This window comes from Harpia harpyja, chromosome 7, assembly GCF_026419915.1.
Source record: "Harpia harpyja isolate bHarHar1 chromosome 7, bHarHar1 primary haplotype, whole genome shotgun sequence".
Taxonomy (NCBI): Eukaryota; Metazoa; Chordata; class Aves; order Accipitriformes; family Accipitridae; genus Harpia; species Harpia harpyja.
Window position 1 is genome coordinate 33,017,326 of NC_068946.1, and position 11,244 is coordinate 33,028,569.

Consider the following 11,244-nt stretch of genomic DNA (forward strand, 5'->3'; position numbering starts at 1 on the left):
CTCTGTAATCCTCCTAAAAAGTTCATACTTCCTCTTCCAAGCGGTGAGGGTCTGATGCATACAGTGGCATGCCAACTTTAAAATCAAATAATTTTTTTCATAAGCAAAAATGTTTCTCCCCATACACATTAACTACTATCTACAAACAGAGCTGCGCCTGGGCTCCACTCCCCCTTTCAGTTATAGCACAACAAAAATTGTGCAGAGCACACGAGGGCCTCAGTAACCTTTTCTGTACCCTGCTGGTTGTTATGCCTTTGGGGTAACTGTGCTGCTTGGTCTACGTGCGTTTACACAAATACAGACCGCTAATCAAAAACTTCGGTGAAGCGTAAAAGTAAACAGAATGGCACTTTGTCTCCACACTGTAGGTATTGCAGCAGCACTGGGAATAAAAAGCAATACAAATAATTTCTGTTTCTAACATGAGCTAGTAAAAGCCTCTGAACACATGGATTACATCCACTGACTAATGTACAGGTCTTATAAAGACACCTCTGAGCAGAATGAGTGTTTCACATTGTAGGATGATGTACTTGACTTCATCAATAATAACTTGTCTTTTCTGTAACTCCTGAAAGCATTCCTCTAAGAATTAATTAATGCTGCCATAAGTCTCGGAAGATACTCATCTGACAACTCTCTGCCATTGCCTTTCTTGCGCAGAGGAAATCTCCCAATACAAGCTTCGTTAGACCAGTCATTTGCATCCTAGGAATGTAAGTGCACTCTTCTTGTGTAGCAGACCCATGGTAAGCAGCCCTGCTATCACTTCCCAAAAGGAGGCAAAACTGCTTGTTGTCTATCTTACAGCCCTCAAAGGCTGTAAGGTGGCAGCTTAATGGAAAAGACAATGTCTCTGTTGGGTTAAACTTTCAATGGTCAAAAATCTCTGGGAAAGACTGCATAACAGATTCCTTCTGTAGTGGATTTTTCAATTGTTACATCAAAAAAAAAAGCTACTGGTTTATTTTGTTCTTTCATAGATAATGGAAACAGGTATTTATATTTTAAAGTTTTGATACCCAAGGATGTTCATTTCAATAGAATTAGGACAGAATCATTTGAAAACAGTTATGAGCCTGCACACTTTTATTATTTCCTGCATTGGCAATCAGGATCTTAACCTATCTAAAAATTTCAACAGCAGTCCAGGTACAGAAATAATCCTGAGGAAAGGATTACTTACACAAAAATACTTTGATTAAAACACAGAGAATAAATTGGATGGCTGCTGCTAATGCTACCTGTGTCCAACATCAACCTGTCTACTGAAGAAAAACATCAGTTCAGATAATCACTACTTCAATCTTAAAGCACGTATTTATGGCTTAAGATACAGCTTCTGCAGAAGCTACATGCAAAATATAAAATAGAAATCTATCACGAATGCTGTCCATATGATATTGTCAAACTTTCTACTCCACTACAATAGGGCACTTTTTAATTTTCATAATTTTTCCTCTCTGTTTTTACCATTCTTTTTCTCTTCCTCAATAAAAAAGTTATCTCTTCAAGAATGCTAGGGTTTAGCCTGCATAAATACCTTTCTCATTTTGAATATGGGACTATTCTTGTTATTGAATTTTTTGCTAGAATACAGCAGAACTCTCTGCTTAAGCACCTCTAAGGTAAAGGCAGGCGGAGGGGCTGAGGACAGAAAGGCTGTTGGTTGCTGTTCATCCTTCCTCTGGCCAAAACAGGAACCACTGATCCCTCCCTGCAGCCGGGACATGGCTTTATCACTGTGCAACTCCCTTTTCAAAACCATTCTCTTCCCAAAGGGGACCACTTTGGCTACATTTTACATTTACTTGTGTGCACAATTGTTTGGCTCCAAGCTTGTGCGAACACCGTACCCAATAAGGCGCATTACCAATTCCCTTCTGAAAATGCTTTTGTGTTCATGCAAAGATGGGTGTTGAGGTAGTTCTTTATCTCACATCCTACCTGACTTAAAGTAAGCATGTGAAAATGAGTCTTTCCTGTCCTCCATTCTAGCAGAAATTTGAGTATATTCAGAGTTACCGGCGAGCCCTCGCGTGCCCCACTGAGCAGCAGAGCCCGTGCGGCTGGAGGCCGAGCACTCCCAAGCCGTGAAAGCAAAAGGCAGCTGAAGCACTCAGAGCGCTTGTGAAGGGACAAGGTAAAGGCTATGGGTGGAAGTCTAGGCTTGAAACCCAGCCTCTGTCATATGTATGTTGATACTGGAACTAGCGTACCTTGTAAATAATGTCCATTGCGCTGCTTGTCAGAGACTGCAGAGCCCGTTAATGCTTTCTGTGCTGCCTGAACGCCAGCCCTTGCTGCAGACTGCTCAAACCCTTCTGTTGAGGTTTTTTCCCCTCCCTATTTAAAACAGAAACTTTCACTTCTGCTATTTGGCCAGGAGCTTGGGTTACTTGTGAAACCCTGGAACCTTTGTTTGAAAACATACAGATATCCTGTTCATTTCCTCTAAATATATAGTTTATTCTCCTCAACTGTGCCTGCAGGACTGCTACTGCACCTTCATCCAAATGCCTGTCAACTGTGGGGTTGGTGTGTTTGCTCCAGATTATTGCTGATTTAAAAACAAAAATCCTTCTGTGTGCTTTAAGAGAATTGCCACACGTCCTCTATGCCAGGACCTTCATTCCTCCTTCTCATACATGTACCGGCCACTTGTAAAGCGGAGGGGGGGGGGGGGGGAATGTAAATCCACCTTTTAGCTGCAAACATTTCTAATTTAAGTCCAAGTACAAGCTTGCACCAGAAAAATGAGAAACCTTGTACATCCGTGTTTGTTTCTAACTAAGCAGGTGGGAATGGGTATGATGCACCTCCAGCCTAAGAATTTCTCTTTGTGCTAAGAAATACTCTGCCTCTGATGCAAGAGAAGCTTTGTGTCCTCTAAGTTATCCAAACTTTGCATTTGAGGCAAGCGGAGGCTCGATACATTAAGGAAGAGCATGTTAGACAGTCAATTAACAGCAAGGACCTTCCCTGCAATCATTACCAGGGAATTTTATTTTGAACACTTATTTCTAGAGCTGTCTTGTTTTATTATTTTTTTAAACCAGCTTTTATCTCCCCCCACCCCTTTTCATATAGAAAATTACTTATTTTTATGAAAGGCTCTAGCTTCCACAGCAGCTGACAATTATGAGGCCAAACGGCCTAGTTTGCCAAGCCCTGCTGAAGCAAATGGGCGAAATGAGGGCTTCCCTGAAGCCGGGGACATTGGTCACTGCCTGCAGCGGGCCGAAGGCATCATTGCCGAGCAGCGGGTGTGGGCACAGGGCTGCGAGCGCTGACTCAGAGGCAGAAGCTCATTTCAAACCCGCCTTTGCTCGCTCACTACCTCGGCAGCGCGAAGGCGAGCTCCGCCAGCTTGCCGATGGATCGCCTTTTCTTCCTCTTCCCACTTTGAATCCCCGACTCCTTCGGGAGCTGCTTGAATTTCGTTGTCTAGTGCTGCTTCCCAGCCGGGACAGCGAGGGTGGCGTGTTGCATCAGGAGGGCACTAGGTGGCACTTTTGGCTGCTTTGCTTAATTCTGCGCTGCCCGGCCAGGAGAGTGTCTCTAACGTCAACGTCAAAACTTGGGAATTAGGGCAATTACAAATGTTTCCCTACTATTTCATTGCTTGTATGGGAAGCAGTTCATAAGCTGTGGCCCTAGTATTTAACTATCGACAATTTTGATTGTATGGTTTTGGTTATGAGCGTACGGCAATGTGTAGTTCATCGTTTTAGGAACACCGCACGCTGTTTTGCTGTTGGTACAGCAGCGTGTTCCCTCCAGACGTATACGGCCTGATCCTCCGTGCAGTTACACAACTCTTAGGCAAGTAAAGTTCCAGTATTGGCATAAAAATGATGCAACAGAATAACACGTCTGACTCTACTCTGTTTCAGTTCAACCAAAAGCAGCATGCCATTAGACCTAAACAAATAAAGTCTTTAACGAAGTTTAACTACAGCTGGATAAGAAGGTAAGAATTGACACAAAATACCTTTTTTATTGAAAATGTCAAGTGGAAGTAACAGATAGCTGTAAGAAAGCCACTCTGACAATATTGCAGTCTTAAAAACCAATATTTACTCAAATATATAACAGAAGAAAGAAATTGCTTTGTATTGTGAGTCAAAGAAGTAGAAAACACAATCAGTCTGGCAATCCATATGAGATTAAAGGATTGGCCATGAATTTAAATGAAAAGCCAAATTGCTGAACATAATCAGGAAAAGGTACGAGGAAGAGAAAATGTCAAGGAAGAATCTGTAGGTTACAGAGGGAGAAGTATGAAAAAAGTATAGGTACAGTAGCTTTATGCCGAAGAACTCAGGAAGAAGAGGGTATATTAATACACTCCTGAGACAAAGTAACAGAAAGGATTGAATGCTATAGCAGTGGTGAAATGAAGAAGAAATAAATGAACAAAAAACTACTGGATTTCTGCCAAAGGAGGCAATACACTGCAATCAATACATTTGTTGGGTAACAAATTTAACTGTTAACAGTTTAAACTCTGTTCATGTAAGTGATAAATAGTGGCTTGAAAAATGGTGGGATATGATGTGATCACAAATGGAAACTTAGTAAGTGGAGAGAGTTTACAGAGATTTGGGTCATATTCTGAAACTACTTCCAAAGCTTTTAATTTGTGATGCCAAAACTGCTTTTGTGGTTGGTTTGTTTCTTTTTGGGGGGGTTGGTTTTTGTTTGGGTTTCTTTACTAATCACTTGCTTGCTGAATAAGCAACAGGTGCAGCAGATCACACATCAGAAACAGCTTATTTAATCAGTGCAGCTTCCTTTAAGATGGTTTTCCTGAGCAAAACAGTATTTATTAACTTGTGTGCAATATGGATAGCTCTTCTTTTTTTTTTTTTTTTTATTTTGGAGGAATTGGGCTGACTTTGAGTAATCTTACAGTGACTGAGCAGTAACAGTACTGAGAACATGTAAGTAACAAGCTGCTTATGTCAAAATGAATGAATGGGTGTTCTTGGTTCAAGAAAGAGCTGTAACTGTCATGCCCTGTTCTTAATAATTTTACCATATACTGTTAGTCATGTGGGTATGTGAAAATGTAAAAAAATATTTTAAATGCCTATGTATAGTAGATACAGCTCTAACCTTAATATGAGGCAAATGGACAAGACTTGATAATCATTTTCCAGATAAAACATTTGAAACCACTATTTTAAAATAGTGATTTCTTTGTTTGACTTTTGCATATGTTCCCCCCTTGCCACAGTCAGACTGGTTACCTTGTTAACTCATCTTTGAGTATTTGTATTTGACTTCAGCAAACTTACCTTCTTGCTGAGCCAAGTAAGAGATCGATACCCTAGCACCAATAATGGAATTTATACATTTAGGAGGTCTCTGCAACATTGTTTTGTCTCTGCTGAAAGCAATTTCAGAAAAAATCTCATAGTATTGAAAACATATGGGGCTATTCTGAACCTTAATGAATTCAGTGCAATCTAGTTTGAAACTTTTTTTTTATATTTTTTGGTTTAGAGGTGAATTTCACCATGCATGACATTTACTGTGCTTTCTTACAAGAACAGTCCATTTCAACAGACCTGAACATACATCATTATTGCTGAAGTTTTAGTTTGACTTTCTGCAAGCTGACTGTATTAGCTTCATGTATTTTCTTTTGGCAGATACAGTATTTTGAAGGCTATAATTGTACCTATAGCTCTGTGACATACTAGTAGCACATGCCCTCATCTTAGCCACGGAACAAAGTGGAAGTGAGTGAGTACAGTACAGTAAACATGGACTTTACCAAACCAGCTTGAGCATAGACATTGTCTTACAAAAGATACCATACTAAAAATTCCAATTAAGTTCTCATAACCAACACAGATAATGAGGAGTACTACTGTGAAATTGTAGATGAGCAGATAAATAGCTTTCTTGAGAAGGAAGATGTTTTACAGAAGTGTTCCAAGGTAATCGAAGTGAATGTAAACATCCAGTGCATCCCTCATCATTTCTGCATTAACAAGCTTCAAGCTTATGGAGAACAGCATCTGGCTAGGCATTCTCCCAGCCTCTGGGTTAGATTGCTCGCAGGGACACAGATGTTGGATTTTTCATGGTATTTAAGCCTCAGAAGTTTGGGAAATTATTTCATGGGACTGTTAAGTGCTTTCCCTTTGACACTCCCCTCCAGAGAAGAAACCCAGGGGCCTATTGCCTGTCTACAGATTAATTTTCCTCAGGCTTCCCTTGTTGCTTAACTGCCTCATCAAACATAGGTATATTGAAAGCTATAGTTTATTTTCCGGTAACCATGTGAGTCAGTGCAAGTGATCAGACACATCTAGATACAGATAAGCACTTCATGTTCTTCCTGAATATCCCACGCACAACTGCAAGAGAGCAGACATTAGAAACCAACAAACTTGCCGGATCCTGAACTACATTTTTAGATAACCGAAGTTAGACATGCATTTTTCAGATGGAGTCAGCTAAGAAAATTGAGGTTGAGCACAGGTCCCTGCCTTGTGCATTATATCGGCCATTTACCTGTTAAGCAATGAGCAGTATGAGAACAGTACTTCTTCCAGTACTAGAGTTACAGTGCTGTGTTGTCTGTAGGCATAACTCAAATTTTCACATAAAATTTGGCTCGTTGTCAATAACCAAGGAGCATTGAGTAAGTATTTTTCCTGTAATTGAATAACGAGATTACCTAAGAAGTGCTAGTCTCTCCACCCATTGTTGTAATTACTGTGTTGGTAAGATATTTAGATTTTTCCATGCTGTTGAAAATTAGGTGCACAGCTGTCTGGAAATCGCACTGAGATTATACCTGTAGATTTCCAGACAGATTACATCCTGATGCATTTGCCAACATTCTTGCTGTCTGCTCATCCTCTGTATTATTTCTGTCTATTCTTAGAAAAGTCACTTTTTTGTAATACCCTACTGGGAGGTTATTTAGAGAGATGTTGGTGCTACATTTTCCATCAATAGTGCTGCTTTGAAGCTCACTTGACACTTCCCATTATAAGGCAGTGTTGACTTTCAGTTATCACCACACCCTAACGATTTTGCTACAACTTCCATGCTAGCTCTTTGACTCTTTCTAGAATAAAACACCATTCCTTTTAGTATTTTCAGAAACAAACTGGAGAAATGTACTTGCTTACAGTAAATTCTTGAGGGCTTTTCTTCAGAATACTCCAGCATTTCAGGCTTTGCAATAAGTGCTTGCAGCTTACCAGTATAGTAGCCTTCACATCAAGCACAAAGATACCTTTGTGGTCCTCTGAAAACCTGTCCAAATTGGCTCAGTTGTATGCCTTTGAAAAATATGTTTGCATGTGGTCACTGCTAGATCTTAAAAGCTAAATTATCTGAAGCCTGAGAGAGTTAAGCCTCTTGCAGCTCCTGTGTGGGGCCAGCCTGTGTACGTGTAATTGTCATACGTAAATGAGTATGATGAAAGCCACAGGTCAGCAGGATGACTCCTGTAATGGTTGCTCCAGCTGCTTTTCACCGGCTGAGCTGTTGCCCAGATAAAAAAGCAGGAACTGTCTGTCCCATACACTCAGTTGACTACTTTGATGGTGCATAAATGGATGGAAACATCCAATTTCAGTGAAAACAGAACAAAAAATCAAGGGGGAAAGCAGTTCATGATTATGTAATGGGTGGTATGGGAATGCTCAAGAAGATCAAAATATGATTTTGGGGACAACTTTCAGTTTTATGTTTATTTAGTAGCTATTGGAAAGTTTGGCTTTGCAATACCAGTAATGGTGTTTTCTGTGATCTACAGTTAAACTGCCAAAGTTGAGCTGCCAGTGGTGGAGGATAGCTGTGATCAAGAGCTGATGGACTATATAAATCTGTCCTCTCAGTAGTTTATAGACAAAAAACTTGCCTCTCCCGTACATTAGTCACACTATTATAGCTATGGTCATTGCTAGTCCAAATGTTGGGGGGTTTTTAATTAATGCAGGGCAGCTTTTTGATATTTCTATGGGTTGGGTGAAACTCCATGAGAACTGGTGTCCGTGACTGTCACCCTTAGTTTACGAAGATCTTAAAAGGAAAAGGAAAATAAACTCTGTTATAAGCCCAGGGTGCTGGAAAACAAAGAGGCTCCACCCAAAACAAAGGTACATTCAAGGCCAGAGAAGAACATGCGGCTCAAAGAAAAAGTCTACACAGCTTTGATTAAGTATTGGGGGAGCAGGGAGGAGGTGTCGAACAGTGAGAAGGTAACTGTCCTTTGCTGTTCTGGGAAGCAGGACTTGGTACAGTCTTTGGGAAGATGCAGGAGTATCCTGTGTATTCAGTACTGCATTAGAAAGAGTTCTTGACTCCAACATTAAGTTATCATTACTAATTATCCAGGTCAAAAGATACTAACAAACTGTGTTTCCTAACAGTTCCCAACCAAGTGGAGAACCGGTCCTGTAATCCAGTGTTTTAGTTACTCATGGTGCTGTTCTGGTGGTACAGTCTGGTTAATAAAGTTTTTATGTTTCTTAACAAGGTATGGGGTCAAACTCTATTTTCTTCTCTGTTCATCTCACAAATGGCTGCGTGTGAATAACAGATAGTTGCTAGGCTGCTTATAATAGGTTAAAAATAATTAAAATCTTCAAGAGGAAATGTGCTGTATTAAGTCCGAATTATTTATTTCCGTGCATATAATTTGCCCTTATTCTTTCTTAGACAGCAGCTATAATTCACACAACTTTCTTTAAATAATTAATCTAAATTCTAAATAGAATTTTATTGTATTTTTTCTAATTTTTATCTCACCATGTGCCTTTGGTACTACAATTTCATACTTTTGAGTATTTCCATTCCTTGGTGTTCCCCAAAAGAAAACACAAGACTCAAGTCAAGTGCGCTTTCCTGATTTAGGAGTGTGTACATGCTAGAGCTGAGATGGGAATACAGCCCTCTGTCCTGTAACTGCTCATCCCCTGGAAAATCATGCTGTTGGTTGGTGGATATCAATAGCAATCAATGAGTGGCTTATCCAGCCAAATTTATGCTCTTGTAAAATAATGCACTGAAGGATGATCATATTTTAAATACTTTATTAAATGCTGAATCACTAGTCATCTTTTTAAGAGGAAGAAAGGAGTTCAAGAGAAGGGAAGGCATAAATTCTTACCAAAATTTCTTAGTACGGCCTGGTTTGCCTCCCTTGCTACTCCCCAGAGCATGTCACTCCAAGGCATGTCATTTCTATAGGGAAGAGTGCAAGGCAGAAAGCCAAAAATCTGAAAGATCCCATTATACTGTACTTCTGAAACCTAATCCAAATCAGTTTCAAGGTGGCCTTTGTCAGGTGCCAAACAGAGAAACTTTAACACTGAATAAATTAACAGAAGAGTCTTCTTTATTAGTGTTTGCATCAAAAAGTCTCACCCTAATGTTACAGTAGGTGAGTGTTACCCAACAAGCTGTACCACCTTCCAGCAGCAGTAAATGTACATTTGCTGGCACGGCTTTGGTACAACCCCCTCAGTGGTCTTTCGGCTGGGCTGTGTTGGCCCAGTGTAGGGACAGGATGGGGATGAGAGGCAGAGGGGAGGCAGGCACTGACTTCTGCATCAGCATTGCTGCTAAATGTCAGTTGGGGTCTGTATTAAGTGTATACATTTTTAATGCAGCAACACAAAAATTAACTCATTAAGCATCAGTACCTTTAAATTAGAATGAATGCAGACATACAATATCAGCAATACAGTACCTTCTAAAAGTTTTCAACGGTGATTTTTTTTATCCCCACAGGTTTCTATCCCTCTGTTCTTTATGGGATTTTTCTTAACCCTTTCCTGGCCTTTCATTTAATTCCCTTAAGTGCTACTTTTGTTGTTACTACTGGTATCACTGCTCTCACTATATAGTATCCAATTCATTTCTGGTAAGGTTCCTGTAAGCATTTTCATAGTAGACCTTGTAAACTGAACCGACTATGTGTTTATTAGATCATATCTGAGACAGCACTTCATAAACTGTCAATCGCATACAACTTTTTTGGTTGAGATAGATCTCCCTTCCTCTCCATTTTGGTCTCCTTTGGAGGTTACATGAAAGGGGAAGAGGAACGGTTCTTTTTTTGCTTGAAGTTCGCAGTTTGGATGGGGAAACCACTGAGCACGCAGACTCTGGATGGCATCACGTCTGCCAGGAAGGCTCACTTACTCCAGTTAGGACACCTATTGCCATGTGTCTGCCACACTTAACAAGTGAGACAAGCTGATCTGGGTCAAATAAACTATGGAAGAAAGTATACAATAGACAGAATTTCACACTTGCTCTCTATGTGGCAGCAGTATCGGGCTTAGTTCCTAGAAAATGGGTGGCCCGAACTGCTGTCTCCTCAATTGCATTAAAAATGGGAAGCCACGAGAAACTCCATCCTCTTTTTCAGCAAGAAAACCTTTGCCTATTACCAGCGTTCAGTTTTTACTGGGGAAATCACTGACTGTCTGACCAGCCTTGGGGAACCGATGCCATGTGGAAAACATGGCATTCTGTTTCAGGTTTTGTTTCTGAGCGCTCTAAACTGCTAAAAAAAGTTGGAATTAGTGCAGGAACTTGAGGGATCGGGGCCTCCCTCGCCGCGGGGGGGGAGGCTGGGAGCCAGCCCCACTATCGGCCCACGCCGAGCGGAGGGCAGCAGCCCTAGCTAGGGCAGATAAGCGCCGGGGAGACCCGCGCTGGCCTCTGCTGAAGCCGGGGGCCGTGGTTGCCCCACGTGTGAGCGGAGGCTCTGCCCCGAGCCTCCTCACCCCCGCGGGGAGGCAGCGCCTCGCCGCCGGGCCGGGGCCTGGGCCCGGCTGAGAGCAGGTGGCGGCAAGGAGCTCGGTCTGCCCCGGGGAGAAGCCGGAGGCGGCAGGAGCTTGTTCCGCTCCCGCCCGGGAAGGCGGCTCCCGAGAGCGGGAGAAGCCCTCGGGGTAAAGGACGCGGCGGGGGCATGCCGCGCCCAGGCCGCCCTCCCTCCTTCCCGCCCGCCGCCGCGGAGGGCTTCTCCCGCCGGCTGAGGGGCTCAGCCGCTCGCCGCCGCCGCCGCCATCTTGCGGCTGATCCCTCCCACCTGCCGGCGTCCGCCGCGCAGCCCCGCGCCCCCCGCCGCCCGCAGCCCGCCCGCGGGCCCTGCACGGCGCGGCTGGGCGCCGGCCCGGGCCTGGCCTCCGGCGCACTGGGCGAGGGGCGGTGCGCGGCAGCGGCGCCCCCCCCCCCGGGGCCGGCCCCGCCGGG